Here is a 16,332-nt window from a genome sequence, read left to right on the forward strand (position 1 = left end):
GGTTCGAGACCGGGCGGAAACAGTGTTGGCCTTTTCTGCAGTACTTTCATTTCAAGTGACTAAGTATAACAACACGTCGCCATAATGTGGACCATTGCTTTGTGCAATAATTACTCACATGGTTGATGTAAATGTAGCGTTCTTTAGCAAACTGCAGTGGCTTCTGCTCAGTTCAGAGTAAGAGTCTTCTTACTGTCTGAAGACAGCCCTGCCCCCTCTCTGGCCTGTAACCCGAGCCAGGGTGTGTGGTGTGAACAAGTTTCCGTAGTGCAGCGGTTATAACGTTCGCCTCACACACGAAAGGTCCCCGGTTGAAACCGGGCGGAAACAAGGTATCCTTTTTCTGAAGCAATGTTGGACCACATGGAGCAGCGTGGAAGTTTCCTACATAGATATCATATATAAAGGCTAAATGTCTTACGGCGGAGTCTAGAACGTCCGCACAGGTCGGCCATCTTGAGTCAGTGAAGCGTTCTGCCGGGATCAGTGGTACCTGATATAAGGTCAGTGATCTGCCAAACGCTATCACTCTTATTTCGCTGAAATCATGACGGATTTACAAATGGTTTGGTTCCCTACAAACGTTATTAACGTGGTTATAATTCTGGATGCTTTTTGGATATTTTTTTGAAAATAACATAGATATGCAGTGTCAGAACTACATCTTTTGTGTTTATAACAAACCAACCTGTTTAAAAATCGGTTGAAAATTGAGCAAGTTATGGTCATTTAAAAAGTATGTACCACTACCAACACAATGTTAAGGGTGAGTGAGCTCCCCTGTCGCAAAATGGCCGCCATGTGCGGACATTCGACTTCGTCGGCCAGAAACGCGGGCAAGACATCTAGCCTTTATATATGATAGCTATGGTTTCCCACCTTTGTAGGTGTCATATGTAGGCCATGTGTGTGGAGAATTGGTCGCGCGGTGACACGTCCCAAACATGGTGTAGACAGGTTTCCGTAGTGTAGTGGTTATCACGTTCGCCTAACACGCGAAAGGTCCCCGGTTCGAGACCGGGCGGAAACAGTGTTGGCCTTTTCTGCAGTACTTTCATTTCAAGCGACTAAGTATAACAAAACGTCGCCATAATGTGGACCATTGCTTTGTGCAATAGTTACTCACATGGTTGATGTAAATGTAGCGTTCTTTAGCAAACTGCAGTGGTTTCTGCTCAGTTCAAAGTCAGAGTATTCTTACTGTCTGAAGACAGCCCTGCCCCCTCTCTGGCCTGTAATCCGAGTCAGGGTGTGTGGTGGCAACAAGTTTCCGTAGTGTAGTGGTTATCACGTTCGCCTCACACGCGAAAGGTCCCCGGTTCGAAACCGGGCGGAAACATGGTATCCTTTTTCTGAAGCAATGTTGGACCACATGGAGCAGCGTGGAAGTTTCCTACATAGATATCATATATAAAGGCTAAATGTCTTACGGCGGAGTCTAGAACGTCCGCACAGGTCGGCCATCTTGAGTCAGTGAAGCGTTCTGCCGGGATCAGTGGTACCTGATATAAGGTCAGTGATCTGCCAAACGCTATCACTCTTATTTCGCTGAAATCATGACGGATTTACAAATGGTTTGGTTTCCTACAAACGTTATTAACGTGGTTATAATTCTGGATGCTTTTTGGATATTTTTTAGAAAATAACATAAATATGCAGTGTCAGAACTACATATTTTGTGTTTATAACAAACCAACCCGTTTAAAAATCGGTTGAAAATTGAGCAAGTTATGGTCATTTAAAAAGTATGTACCACTACCAACACATTGTTAGGGATGAGCGAGCTCCCCTGTCGCAAAATGGCCGCCATGTGCGGACATTCGACTTCGTCGGCCAGAAACGCGGGCAAGACATCTAGCCTTTATATATGATAGCTATGGTTTCCCACCTTTGTAGGTGTCGTATGTCGGCCATGTGTGTGGAGAGTTGGTCGGGTGGTGACACGTCCCAAACATGGAGCAGACAGGTTTCCGTAGTGTAGTGGTTATCACGTTCGCCTAACACGCGAAAGGTCCCCGGTTCGAGACCGGGCGGAAACAGTGTTGGCCTTTTCTGCAGTACTTTCATTTCAAGTGACTAAGTATAACAACACGTCGCCATAATGTGGACCATTGCTTTGTGCAATAATTACTCACATGGTTGATGTAAATGTAGCGTTCTTTAGCAAACTGCAGTGGCTTCTGCTCAGTTCAGAGTAAGAGTCTTCTTACTGTCTGAAGACAGCCCTGCCCCCTCTCTGGCCTGTAACCCGAGCCAGGGTGTGTGGTGTGAACAAGTTTCCGTAGTGCAGCGGTTATAACGTTCGCCTCACACACGAAAGGTCCCCGGTTGAAACCGGGCGGAAACAAGGTATCCTTTTTCTGAAGCAATGTTGGACCACATGGAGCAGCGTGGAAGTTTCCTACATAGATATCATATATAAAGGCTAAATGTCTTACGGCGGAGTCTAGAACGTCCGCACAGGTCGGCCATCTTGAGTCAGTGAAGCGTTCTGCCGGGATCAGTGGTACCTGATATAAGGTCAGTGATCTGCCAAACGCTATCACTCTTATTTCGCTGAAATCATGACGGATTTACAAATGGTTTGGTTCCCTACAAACGTTATTAACGTGGTTATAATTCTGGATGCTTTTTGGATATTTTTTTGAAAATAACATAGATATGCAGTGTCAGAACTACATCTTTTGTGTTTATAACAAACCAACCTGTTTAAAAATCGGTTGAAAATTGAGCAAGTTATGGTCATTTAAAAAGTATGTACCACTACCAACACAATGTTAAGGGTGAGTGAGCTCCCCTGTCGCAAAATGGCCGCCATGTGCGGACATTCGACTTCGTCGGCCAGAAACGCGGGCAAGACATCTAGCCTTTATATATGATAGCTATGGTTTCCCACCTTTGTAGGTGTCATATGTAGGCCATGTGTGTGGAGAATTGGTCGCGTGGTGACACGTCCCAAACAGGGTGTAGACAGGTTTCGGTAGTGTAGTGGTTATCACGTTCGCCTAACACGCGAAGGGTCCCCGGTTCGAGACCGGGCGGAAACAGTGTTGGCCTTTTCTGCAGTACTTTCATTTCAAGCGACTAAGTATAACAAAACGTCGCCATAATGTGGACCATTGCTTTGTGCAATAGTTACTCACATGGTTGATGTAAATGTAGCGTTCTTTAGCAAACTGCAGTGGTTTCTGCTCAGTTCAAAGTCAGAGTATTCTTACTGTCTGAAGACAGCCCTGCCCCCTCTCTGGCCTGTAATCCGAGTCAGGGTGTGTGGTGGCAACAAGTTTCCGTAGTGTAGTGGTTATCACGTTCGCCTCACACGCGAAAGGTCCCCGGTTCGAAACCGGGCGGAAACATGGTATCCTTTTTCTGAAGCAATGTTGGACCACATGGAGCAGCGTGGAAGTTTCCTACATAGATATCATATATAAAGGCTAAATGTCTTACGGCGGAGTCTAGAACGTCCGCACAGGTCGGCCATCTTGAGTCAGTGAAGCGTTCTGCCGGGATCAGTGGTACCTGATATAAGGTCAGTGATCTGCCAAACGCTATCACTCTTATTTCGCTGAAATCATGACGGATTTACAAATGGTTTGGTTTCCTACAAACGTTATTAACGTGGTTATAATTCTGGATGCTTTTTGGATATTTTTTAGAAAATAACATAAATATGCAGTGTCAGAACTACATCTTTTGTGTTTATAACAAACCAACCCGTTTAAAAATCGGTTGAAAATTGAGCAAGTTATGGTCATTTAAAAAGTATGTACCACTACCAACACATTGTTAGGGATGAGCGAGCTCCCCTGTCGCAAAATGGCCTCCATGTGCGGCCATTCGACTTCGTCGGCCAGAAACGCGGGCAAGACATCTAGCCTTTATATATGATAGCTATGGTTTCCCACCTTTGTAGGTGTCGTATGTCGGCCATGTGTGTGGAGAGTTGGTCGGGTGGTGACACGTCCCAAACATGGAGCAGACAGGTTTCCGTAGTGTAGTGGTTATCACGTTCGCCTAACACGCGAAAGGTCCCCGGTTCGAGACCGGGCGGAAACAGTGTTGGCCTTTTCTGCAGTACTTTCATTTCAAGTGACTAAGTATAACAACACGTCGCCATAATGTGGACCATTGCTTTGTGCAATAATTACTCACATGGTTGATGTAAATGTAGCGTTCTTTAGCAAACTGCAGTGGCTTCTGCTCAGTTCAGAGTAAGAGTCTTCTTACTGTCTGAAGACAGCCCTGCCCCCTCTCTGGCCTGTAACCCGAGCCAGGGTGTGTGGTGTGAACAAGTTTCCGTAGTGCAGCGGTTATAACGTTCGCCTCACACACGAAAGGTCCCCGGTTGAAACCGGGCGGAAACAAGGTATCCTTTTTCTGAAGCAATGTTGGACCACATGGAGCAGCGTGGAAGTTTCCTACATAGATATCATATATAAAGGCTAAATGTCTTACGGCGGAGTCTAGAACGTCCGCACAGGTCGGCCATCTTGAGTCAGTGAAGCGTTCTGCCGGGATCAGTGGTACCTGATATAAGGTCAGTGATCTGCCAAACGCTATCACTCTTATTTCGCTGAAATCATGACGGATTTACAAATGGTTTGGTTCCCTACAAACGTTATTAACGTGGTTATAATTCTGGATGCTTTTTGGATATTTTTTTGAAAATAACATAGATATGCAGTGTCAGAACTACATCTTTTGTGTTTATAACAAACCAACCTGTTTAAAAATCGGTTGAAAATTGAGCAAGTTATGGTCATTTAAAAAGTATGTACCACTACCAACACAATGTTAAGGGTGAGTGAGCTCCCCTGTCGCAAAATGGCCGCCATGTGCGGACATTCGACTTCGTCGGCCAGAAACGCGGGCAAGACATCTAGCCTTTATATATGATAGCTATGGTTTCCCACCTTTGTAGGTGTCATATGTAGGCCATGTGTGTGGAGAATTGGTCGCGTGGTGACACGTCCCAAACATGGTGTAGACAGGTTTCCGTAGTGTAGTGGTTATCACGTTCGCCTAACACGCGAAAGGTCCCCGGTTCGAGACCGGGCGGAAACAGTGTTGGCCTTTTCTGCAGTACTTTCATTTCAAGCGACTAAGTATAACAAAACGTCGCCATAATGTGGACCATTGCTTTGTGCAATAGTTACTCACATGGTTGATGTAAATGTAGCGTTCTTTAGCAAACTGCAGTGGTTTCTGCTCAGTTCAAAGTCAGAGTATTCTTACTGTCTGAAGACAGCCCTGCCCCCTCTCTGGCCTGTAATCCGAGTCAGGGTGTGTGGTGGCAACAAGTTTCCGTAGTGTAGTGGTTATCACGTTCGCCTCACACGCGAAAGGTCCCCGGTTCGAAACCGGGCGGAAACATGGTATCCTTTTTCTGAAGCAATGTTGGACCACATGGAGCAGCGTGGAAGTTTCCTACATAGATATCATATATAAAGGCTAAATGTCTTACGGCGGAGTCTAGAACGTCCGCACAGGTCGGCCATCTTGAGTCAGTGAAGCGTTCTGCCGGGATCAGTGGTACCTGATATAAGGTCAGTGATCTGCCAAACGCTATCACTCTTATTTCGCTGAAATCATGACGGATTTACAAATGGTTTGGTTTCCTACAAACGTTATTAACGTGGTTATAATTCTGGATGCTTTTTGGATATTTTTTAGAAAATAACATAAATATGCAGTGTCAGAACTACATCTTTTGTGTTTATAACAAACCAACCCGTTTAAAAATCGGTTGAAAATTGAGCAAGTTATGGTCATTTAAAAAGTATGTACCACTACCAACACATTGTTAGGGATGAGCGAGCTCCCCTGTCGCAAAATGGCCGCCATGTGCGGACATTCGACTTCGTCGGCCAGAAACGCGGGCAAGACATCTAGCCTTTATATATGATAGCTATGGTTTCCCACCTTTGTAGGTGTCGTATGTCGGCCATGTGTGTGGAGAGTTGGTCGGGTGGTGACACGTCCCAAACATGGAGCAGACAGGTTTCCGTAGTGTAGTGGTTATCACGTTCGCCTAACACGCGAAAGGTCCCCGGTTCGAGACCGGGCGGAAACAGTGTTGGCCTTTTCTGCAGTACTTTCATTTCAAGTGACTAAGTATAACAACACGTCGCCATAATGTGGACCATTGCTTTGTGCAATAATTACTCACATGGTTGATGTAAATGTAGCGTTCTTTAGCAAACTGCAGTGGCTTCTGCTCAGTTCAGAGTAAGAGTCTTCTTACTGTCTGAAGACAGCCCTGCCCCCTCTCTGGCCTGTAACCCGAGCCAGGGTGTGTGGTGTGAACAAGTTTCCGTAGTGCAGCGGTTATAACGTTCGCCTCACACACGAAAGGTCCCCGGTTGAAACCGGGCGGAAACAAGGTATCCTTTTTCTGAAGCAATGTTGGACCACATGGAGCAGCGTGGAAGTTTCCTACATAGATATCATATATAAAGGCTAAATGTCTTACGGCGGAGTCTAGAACGTCCGCACAGGTCGGCCATCTTGAGTCAGTGAAGCGTTCTGCCGGGATCAGTGGTACCTGATATAAGGTCAGTGATCTGCCAAACGCTATCACTCTTATTTCGCTGAAATCATGACGGATTTACAAATGGTTTGGTTCCCTACAAACGTTATTAACGTGGTTATAATTCTGGATGCTTTTTGGATATTTTTTTGAAAATAACATAGATATGCAGTGTCAGAACTACATCTTTTGTGTTTATAACAAACCAACCTGTTTAAAAATCGGTTGAAAATTGAGCAAGTTATGGTCATTTAAAAAGTATGTACCACTACCAACACAATGTTAAGGGTGAGTGAGCTCCCCTGTCGCAAAATGGCCGCCATGTGCGGACATTCGACTTCGTCGGCCAGAAACGCGGGCAAGACATCTAGCCTTTATATATGATAGCTATGGTTTCCCACCTTTGTAGGTGTCATATGTAGGCCATGTGTGTGGAGAATTGGTCGCGTGGTGACACGTCCCAAACATGGTGTAGACAGGTTTCGGTAGTGTAGTGGTTATCACGTTCGCCTAACACGCGAAAGGTCCCCGGTTCGAGACCGGGCGGAAAAAGTGTTGGCCTTTTCTGCAGTACTTTCATTTCAAGCGACTAAGTATAACAAAACGTCGCCATAATGTGGACCATTGCTTTGTGCAATAGTTACTCACATGGTTGATGTAAATGTAGCGTTCTTTAGCAAACTGCAGTGGTTTCTGCTCAGTTCAAAGTCAGAGTATTCTTACTGTCTGAAGACAGCCCTGCCCCCTCTCTGGCCTGTAATCCGAGTCAGGGTGTGTGGTGGCAACAAGTTTCCGTAGTGTAGTGGTTATCACGTTCGCCTCACACGCGAAAGGTCCCCGGTTCGAAACCGGGCGGAAACATGGTATCCTTTTTCTGAAGCAATGTTGGACCACATGGAGCAGCGTGGAAGTTTCCTACATAGATATCATATATAAAGGCTAAATGTCTTACGGCGGAGTCTAGAACGTCCGCACAGGTCGGCCATCTTGAGTCAGTGAAGCGTTCTGCCGGGATCAGTGGTACCTGATATAAGGTCAGTGATCTGCCAAACGCTATCACTCTTATTTCGCTGAAATCATGACGGATTTACAAATGGTTTGGTTCCCTACAAACGTTATTAACGTGGTTATAATTCTGGATGCTTTTTGGATATTTTTTTGAAAATAACATAGATATGCAGTGTCAGAACTACATCTTTTGTGTTTATAACAAACCAACCTGTTTAAAAATCGGTTGAAAATTGAGCAAGTTATGGTCATTTAAAAAGTATGTACCACTACCAACACAATGTTAAGGGTGAGTGAGCTCCCCTGTCGCAAAATGGCCGCCATGTGCGGACATTCGACTTCGTCGGCCAGAAACGCGGGCAAGACATCTAGCCTTTATATATGATAGCTATGGTTTCCCACCTTTGTAGGTGTCATATGTAGGCCATGTGTGTGGAGAATTGGTCGCGTGGTGACACGTCCCAAACATGGTGTAGACAGGTTTCGGTAGTGTAGTGGTTATCACGTTCGCCTAACACGCGAAAGGTCCCCGGTTCGAGACCGGGCGGAAACAGTGTTGGCCTTTTCTGCAGTACTTTCATTTCAAGCGACTAAGTATAACAAAACGTCGCCATAATGTGGACCATTGCTTTGTGCAATAGTTACTCACATGGTTGATGTAAATGTAGCGTTCTTTAGCAAACTGCAGTGGTTTCTGCTCAGTTCAAAGTCAGAGTATTCTTACTGTCTGAAGACAGCCCTGCCCCCTCTCTGGCCTGTAATCCGAGTCAGGGTGTGTGGTGGCAACAAGTTTCCGTAGTGTAGTGGTTATCACGTTCGCCTCACACGCGAAAGGTCCCCGGTTCGAAACCGGGCGGAAACATGGTATCCTTTTTCTGAAGCAATGTTGGACCACATGGAGCAGCGTGGAAGTTTCCTACATAGATATCATATATAAAGGCTAAATGTCTTACGGCGGAGTCTAGAACGTCCGCACAGGTCGGCCATCTTGAGTCAGTGAAGCGTTCTGCCGGGATCAGTGGTACCTGATATAAGGTCAGTGATCTGCCAAACGCTATCACTCTTATTTCGCTGAAATCATGACGGATTTACAAATGGTTTGGTTTCCTACAAACGTTATTAACGTGGTTATAATTCTGGATGCTTTTTGGATATTTTTTAGAAAATAACATAAATATGCAGTGTCAGAACTACATCTTTTGTGTTTATAACAAACCAACCCGTTTAAAAATCGGTTGAAAATTGAGCAAGTTATGGTCATTTAAAAAGTATGTACCACTACCAACACATTGTTAGGGATGAGCGAGCTCCCCTGTCGCAAAATGGCCGCCATGTGCGGACATTCGACTTCGTCGGCCAGAAACGCGGGCAAGACATCTAGCCTTTATATATGATAGCTATGGTTTCCCACCTTTGTAGGTGTCGTATGTCGGCCATGTGTGTGGAGAGTTGGTCGGGTGGTGACACGTCCCAAACATGGAGCAGACAGGTTTCCGTAGTGTAGTGGTTATCACGTTCGCCTAACACGCGAAAGGTCCCCGGTTCGAGACCGGGCGGAAACAGTGTTGGCCTTTTCTGCAGTACTTTCATTTCAAGTGACTAAGTATAACAACACGTCGCCATAATGTGGACCATTGCTTTGTGCAATAATTACTCACATGGTTGATGTAAATGTAGCGTTCTTTAGCAAACTGCAGTGGCTTCTGCTCAGTTCAGAGTAAGAGTCTTCTTACTGTCTGAAGACAGCCCTGCCCCCTCTCTGGCCTGTAACCCGAGCCAGGGTGTGTGGTGTGAACAAGTTTCCGTAGTGCAGCGGTTATAACGTTCGCCTCACACACGAAAGGTCCCCGGTTGAAACCGGGCGGAAACAAGGTATCCTTTTTCTGAAGCAATGTTGGACCACATGGAGCAGCGTGGAAGTTTCCTACATAGATATCATATATAAAGGCTAAATGTCTTACGGCGGAGTCTAGAACGTCCGCACAGGTCGGCCATCTTGAGTCAGTGAAGCGTTCTGCCGGGATCAGTGGTACCTGATATAAGGTCAGTGATCTGCCAAACGCTATCACTCTTATTTCGCTGAAATCATGACGGATTTACAAATGGTTTGGTTCCCTACAAACGTTATTAACGTGGTTATAATTCTGGATGCTTTTTGGATATTTTTTTGAAAATAACATAGATATGCAGTGTCAGAACTACATCTTTTGTGTTTATAACAAACCAACCTGTTTAAAAATCGGTTGAAAATTGAGCAAGTTATGGTCATTTAAAAAGTATGTACCACTACCAACACAATGTTAAGGGTGAGTGAGCTCCCCTGTCGCAAAATGGCCGCCATGTGCGGACATTCGACTTCGTCGGCCAGAAACGCGGGCAAGACATCTAGCCTTTATATATGATAGCTATGGTTTCCCACCTTTGTAGGTGTCATATGTAGGCCATGTGTGTGGAGAATTGGTCGCCTGGTGACACGTCCCAAACATGGTGTAGACAGGTTTCGGTAGTGTAGTGGTTATCACGTTCGCCTAACACGCTAAAGGTCCCCGGTTCGAGACCGGGCGGAAACAGTGTTGGCCTTTTCTGCAGTACTTTCATTTCAAGCGACTAAGTATAACAAAACGTCGCCATAATGTGGACCATTGCTTTGTGCAATAGTTACTCACATGGTTGATGTAAATGTAGCGTTCTTTAGCAAACTGCAGTGGTTTCTGCTCAGTTCAAAGTCAGAGTATTCTTACTGTCTGAAGACAGCCCTGCCCCCTCTCTGGCCTGTAATCCGAGTCAGGGTGTGTGGTGGCAACAAGTTTCCGTAGTGTAGTGGTTATCACGTTCGCCTCACACGCGAAAGGTCCCCGGTTCGAAACCGGGTGGAAACAAGGTATCCTTTTTCTGAAGCAATGTTGGACCACATGGAGCAGCGTGGAAGTTTCCTACATAGATATCATATATAAAGGCTAAATGTCTTACGGCGGAGTCTAGAACGTCCGCACAGGTCGGCCATCTTGAGTCAGTGAAGCGTTCTGCCGGGATCAGTGGTACCTGATATAAGGTCAGTGATCTGCCAAACGCTATCACTCTTATTTCGCTGAAATCATGACGGATTTACAAATGGTTTGGTTTCCTACAAACGTTATTAACGTGGTTATAATTCTGGATGCTTTTTGGATATTTTTTAGAAAATAACATAAATATGCAGTGTCAGAACTACATCTTTTGTGTTTATAACAAACCAACCCGTTTAAAAATCGGTTGAAAATTGAGCAAGTTATGGTCATTTAAAAAGTATGTACCACTACCAACACATTGTTAGGGATGAGCGAGCTCCCCTGTCGCAAAATGGCCGCCATGTGCGGACATTCGACTTCGTCGGCCAGAAACGCGGGCAAGACATCTAGCCTTTATATATGATAGCTATGGTTTCCCACCTTTGTAGGTGTCGTATGTCGGCCATGTGTGTGGAGAGTTGGTCGGGTGGTGACACGTCCCAAACATGGAGCAGACAGGTTTCCGTAGTGTAGTGGTTATCACGTTCGCCTAACACGCGAAAGGTCCCCGGTTCGAGACCGGGCGGAAGCAGTGTTGGCCTTTTCTGCAGTACTTTCATTTCAAGTGACTAAGTATAACATCACGTCGCCATAATGTGGACCATTGCTTTGTGCAATAATTACTCACATGGTTGAAGTAAATGTAGCGTTCTTTAGCAAACTGCAGTGGCTTCTGCTCAGTTCAGAGTCAGAGTCTTCTTACTGTCTGAAGACAGCCCTGCCCCCTCTCTGGCCTGTAACCAGAGCCAGGGTGTGTGGTGTCAACAAGTTTCCGTAGTGTAGTGGTTATCACGTTCGCCTCACACCCGCGGGCCAGCCGCGTATACCTGTAGAACGCTGACTAGCCAATCACAAGAGAGGAAAAAATGACGCGTGCCAGCGGGTTTATTAATAGTTTTCCCACTGAAAACATCGTTTCGAATCCCGGTTAAGGTGAAAATGTAGGTGTTATTTTCACCTTTAGACCTTTATGTTGAAATGACTATAATTAAATAACTTTACTTTAATTTTCTAAAATGAAATGGGTTTTTAAAAATATATACTTATGCAATGTTATGGTAGAAGTATGTTATAACCTGTGCTTGTTAGTCAGGATTTTTTTCAGTAAAAGCAATGAACACACTTTTAATGAACACACACTTTTAATGAACACAACCTATCACAATCAAACAACAATTAACAATAAACAATAACAGATATTCAATTAGAGCAGAATAAATATGCATATAAAATAAGAGAATTTAACCAAATAAATGAAAGAATAAATAACTAATAAACAAAATATATATCTACATAAATAAGCAAGTGTAACAATATAAAATGTATACACACTATAAAGTAAGAAATAAACAAATTAAATTTCAATACATACTGTATATGCTTACACTATATAAAATCAGCCTCTCCTACATAATATATAACAATTTATACTATACTATATATACATTTATACTATATTATATTACATATAGATTATTATTATTATTATTATCATCTTTATTATCAGAATATATATGCAACAGTATATAAACAGTGTGTGTCTATCTGTGCGTCGTGAGTGAGTGAGTGAGTGAGTGAGCAACTGTGCATATTTACAATCCCTTTCCTTTCTCTGTGGCCCATCTCTCCTTTTCAGCTTCATAAAAGGAGGTTTGAAAGAATTCAGCCCAAGTCATCTCGTGAGTCATCCCCTCTGATGATAGAGGGAAAAGACTCTGGCAGGACAATACGCATATTTCCCTGCCACACCAGGGAACCCAGTATGTACATGTGGACTGTCTGGACCGTGTTTGAGCGGCTTGTGGCAGAACCTGAAAAGCCGACCAGTCGGATGCTGCTCAAGGGCCTTCCGCTTCCCCCGCTCCTCAATGACCCGCCTGGGTTCTGCAGAACGCTGCTTTGCAGCCTCTAGTTCGCGCTTAAAAAAAGGCGTCTCTGCAAAGTCCAGAAACGGCATCCGAGGGTCAGTGAGGCCTTCCCCTGCATAGGTCTGGTGCATCTTCGTGGAGCAGTAAAAGTACTTCACCTCTCCCGACTGATACAAAAGGTGAATGGAGGAGCCATCACCAAGGTAACGGGACTTAGGTTGACCACATGCGAGACAGTTCCTCGTCCTCTTTGGCAAAGGCTGCTGATGCTGTTGCTTTTGCACGAGCTCCTTCACCAGTTGTTCTATCTCCCCCTTAGTTAGAGAGGACTCCTGGGTCTTACTAGGCGGATTCACCGGTGCAGGTGGGAGGGTTACCACTGAAACGGTCACAGTTTCACTCCCCTCCGTTAGGTGATGCCATAGTTCCTGGGTCTCCAGGAGCTTCTCTGGGCTGGTGTTGAGACACGAACTGGTGTTTGTCAGCTTGGCCAGGTGCTTCACGTACCGTGAGATGCTGCTTGGTGGTGGGGTGTAACAGGCTGTTAGGATCCCTGGAGGCAGCCTGTACAAGAGCAGCATACTCAAAGTCCACTTTGGTGAGCAGGTCTTTCTGGCCATGGTGCTTTGCCAGAAGGCCATCAATGGCATCCCTCATTGGCTGTGTCCAGCAAGAGTGATCCAGCACAAAAAGTACACCACCTGCCTTGATGGGACCTGTGCGTGCAGCACGTGGAGATGCAGACCGGGGCAAAGGCGGAGTCACCGGGACAACGGAAAGGAAGAGAGAGAGAGAGAGAGAAAAAAAAAACAGCCATTTATTTTCACTTTGTTCCTCATGAAATTATTGTAGCATTCATATACAAAGTCAGTTATTTTAAGAGAGAAAAAAAATAGCTAAATTACCTTCCACTTTGACAGGCTGTGCAGGTTGACTCACAGCATGTGAGTCAAGAGTAGTCACAGCAAAGCGGTCATCCAGGAACATCTCCTCAGGAGCATCATCTGTCAATACCTCACAGAGAGCAGTCAGATCTGAGAGATGCTCTCCCTCTCCAGCAACGGGCACCAGTGGGACAGGGCGACAGCCAGGCTCCAAGTACTGCAGGCCAAACCTTTCTCCTGTGTCTGTGTGTGAGACACGTAAGACAGGATACTTTGCCTGGCCTGTCACCGCCTCAGAGAGCTTATTCAGCTCCATGATCAGGACCGGATCAAAAACTGCAGGCAGCTTAACGTTTGGCACCCCTCCTGCTGACAGGTGCCTCTCACAGGGATCCACAAGGGTACAGCTGCCCCCTCTCCCTTGACATGGTTCAGCTGCACTGTTCCACAATGCCTGTACAGGATTCCCTCTCCAACCTCGGGGTCACTCAGGCATCCTCTGAGGATGTGGACACGCTGAATCCTCCACACCTTCAGCATTGATGGCTTAAACAGCGGCACACCATCAGGATCACACTCTGCGTAGAATCTGTGCAGGACGCTCTTCACTCTCTCCAGCAGCTCTTTGGGGGGCGGGACCCTGGTGCGACAGTGTTCCCGGATGTGCTGCTTTGTTGGACTAGCAGGCACAATCCCACAAAAAATGTAGACCTGGGTCAGTCGCTGCAGGTCGGTCTGGTCCACAACGCTAAAAGCTGCTGAGAGGAACTTGCAAAAAGAGCTGTGCAGTGGATGGTGCTCTGACACACACTCTCTGGAGAAGCGTCGCATGCAGTGAAACAAGTCCAGCTTGATGTTCATGCCGCAGATAAACTTGCTGCGGGAGGCACAGGTGTTGGGGAGGTGCCCAGAGGTTGCCTCAGCCATGATAGCCTCGGTGGTCTTCCAAGCGTCCCAGAGGAGGTGCTCCTGGGGCCCGGAGTTTGGCACCCTGAAGGCTGCACAGCAATCCCTGACCACACACAAAGAAAAGTTACAGTTACAAGCATGCAGTTGATTTGCTTTATTTAGTGTCAATACACAGAAATAACTGGAAAGGCAAATGTGGCTGTTGGCTCTTACCTGTCAACCCACTGGTAGTTTGCTTTGGGAAGCCCTGCCGAAATGTAACGGCGGGACAGCCCCTCGTACATCGGCTCCAAGGATTTGTCACTCTCTGACTGCAGCATCACCCATGACAATATCATCCAATTCTCATTCATAATGGCATAGGATGACATAGTGCCTGATGCCAGCACTACCTTTCGGGCCACCTTGCGTGTGTGGTCAGCCCTTAAGGCCTGTCCAAAAGTGCCTTGCAGCAGCAGAGTGAGGGTGTCTTCCTGCCTGTGGTTCTCCTGAATGAGACAGTCAACCAGGTAGTGAGCTGAAACTGTCACTCCATACCAGCCATCCACATCACCATACCCACCAAAGGGAGCAGGAGTTGCAGTTGTTCTCACTGCCCCTGTGATGGTACGCTGTCCATAAAGGCCACCGTCTCCATCCAGGACGTTCTTGACAGTGTACATGTAAGCCAAATGCGCGCGCTCGTACCGGAGATGGAGAGACTCATTCACCTGATTGGCCATGTCGTTGGAAGACTTTCCGGAGCGGCGCAGCTCATCCAACACAGTCTTACATATCGCCTTTTTGTGTGTCAGAAAAGCTGGCAAGATGTTCCTGAAGCGGCTTGGCAGCATGTCCACCCACTGCGGTTTGTCAGCAAACCATTACCTCTTACAGGCTCTGCAACTGAGCCGAGAGGCCAGTGCCGATGATGACACGAGGTCGTCCAACTCCCGATGACACCACGTGAGGATTCGGACAGCCGTACAGGCACGGCAGGGTGTAGGTGTTCTTTACCCTTTCCATGATGGTGTGCTCTGGCTTCCATATAAAGAATGGATGAAGCTGGAAGTACTTTGAAGATGGCAGTTCGTACACCGAATCGATGAGCTCAGGCTGAGGTGGATGACTCCACAAGGAGAGCATGTTCATCAGGTGTCTCACTGGTCGAGAGCCTGGCTACAGTCCCAAGGCTTCCATCTCAGTCTTCATCCACATTCTCTGCTGGTGAGAGCAGTTCCATCGGCTCACATCCTGGTCGTAGCTTGGGAGTGGTGGTGCTGCTGAGGGTGCTGCAGACGGGGAAGAGACTGCCGAGGGTGCTGCAGACGGGGCAGAGACTGCCGAGGGTGCTGCAGACGGGGAAGAGACTGCCGAGGGTGCTGCAGACGGGGCAGAGACTGCCGAGGGTGCTGCAGACGGGGCAGAGACTGCCGAGGGTGCTGCAGACGGGGCAGAGACTGCCGAGGGTGCTGCAGACGGGGCAGAGACTGCCGAGGGTGCTGCAGACGGGGCAGAGACTGCTGAGGGTGCTGCAGATGGGGCAGAGACTGCCGAGGGTGCTGCAGACGGGGCAGAGACTGCTGAGGGTGCTGCAGACGGGGCAGAGACTGCTGAGGGTGCTGCAGATGCAGTACAGACTGCTGGAGTGATAGTGAGAAGTGGGGGAGAGGGAAGAAAGGGGGACAGAGACAGAGTTAAAGAGTGAAAAACATATTACAAAATAAATAATTCACACTGAACGTCTGCGAAAGTGCAGTGTGTTAAATAGACACAGCAACTTTAAAGAGTGCTACTGCTGTGTGTGTGTGCATGCGTTCGTGTGATCAAAGTGGTTGTAGGAGAACCAAAGACTGACCAGTGGCTGCAGAGGCTGCTCTGGGAGGACGCACCGGTCTCAAAGGTGATGTGGTCTTGCTTGAAGATAACCCCAAGGCAAGCAGCTCGGGAGGCACTGGCAATGGAACCCTCACTGGAACTGGTAGAACAAAATTAGAACACTGATGTCCGTCAAGTAGAGTTAAGTTAGCAGGTGTATGTGTGCTTATACCAACCTGGAGGTGGAGATGCAAGGGCACTAACAGGCCGGTCTGGTTTTGAGAGCGTTG

The 16,332-nt window shown here is 46.7% G+C and overlaps 1 protein-coding gene and 1 long non-coding RNA gene across 2 annotated transcripts in view; one reads left to right on the top strand and one right to left on the bottom strand.

Moving 5' to 3' along the window:
• The window catches only part of LOC308366982 (EGF-containing fibulin-like extracellular matrix protein 1), a gene marked incomplete at its 3' end in the record, with an annotated part of 61,389 nt that overhangs the window by 29,214 nt on the left and 15,843 nt on the right, over positions 1 to 16,332 (top strand).
• The window catches only part of LOC308366994, a 1,119-nt gene continuing 596 nt past the window's right edge, over positions 15,810 to 16,332 (bottom strand). The window contains exons 2-4 of the long non-coding RNA XR_013968702.1: positions 16,279 to 16,332; positions 16,083 to 16,202; positions 15,810 to 15,864 (exon numbers count right to left, since the gene is read on the bottom strand). The exon at positions 16,279 to 16,332 is cut by the window's right edge and continues 18 nt beyond it. This is a non-coding gene — a long non-coding RNA (uncharacterized lncRNA). The remainder of the gene's footprint in view (positions 15,865 to 16,082; positions 16,203 to 16,278) is intronic.

The sequence above is a fragment of the Sprattus sprattus genome (genome assembly GCF_963457725.1).
Source record: "Sprattus sprattus genome assembly, chromosome: 1".
NCBI classification, from domain to species: Eukaryota; Metazoa; Chordata; class Actinopteri; order Clupeiformes; family Clupeidae; genus Sprattus; species Sprattus sprattus.